The sequence below is a fragment of the Corvus brachyrhynchos genome, unplaced genomic scaffold (assembly GCF_000691975.1).
Source record: "Corvus brachyrhynchos isolate BGI_N302 unplaced genomic scaffold, ASM69197v1 scaffold991, whole genome shotgun sequence".
NCBI lineage: Eukaryota > Metazoa > Chordata > Aves > Passeriformes > Corvidae > Corvus > Corvus brachyrhynchos.
Genome location: NW_008236012.1, coordinates 81,024 through 81,545, shown reverse-complemented (window position 1 = coordinate 81,545; position 522 = coordinate 81,024). Strand labels below are relative to the sequence as shown.

Here is a 522-nt window from a genome sequence, read left to right as displayed (position 1 = left end):
GAGTGGGGACACCCAGGGGATGTGGGAATGGGATTGGGATGGGGACACTGGGGGAATGTGGGAATGGGATTGGGATTGGGATGGGGACACTGGGGGAATGTGGGATTGGGATTGGGATGGGGACACTGGGGGAATGTGGGAATGGGATTGGGATTGGGATGGGGACACTGGGGGAATGTGGGATTGGGATTGGGATGGGGACACTGGGGGAATGTGGGAATGGGGATGGGGACACCCGGGGGATGTGGGAATGTGGGAATGGGATTGGGATTGGGATACTTGGGAATGTGGGAATGGGACTGGGGACATTGGGGGATGTGGGAATGGGGACACCCAGGGGATGTGGGAATGTGGGAATGGGATTGGGATACTTGGGAATGTGGGAATTTGGGAATGGGGACATCAGGGAATTCAGGAGACGAAGAGCCCGGGATTGTATCCAGAAAAAGCCTTTATTGAACACCGCGAGCGGGAATTCCGACCGCACCGGATCCCGCCGGATCCCGCTGGATCCCGGTGAGC

General features: G+C 57.9%; 1 protein-coding gene across 1 annotated transcript in view; it reads right to left on the bottom strand.

Annotated features, from left to right (window-relative positions):
* LOC108445969 overlaps positions 1-522 on the bottom strand; it is a 3,890-nt gene that overhangs the window by 542 nt on the left and 2,826 nt on the right. The window lies entirely within an intron of this gene.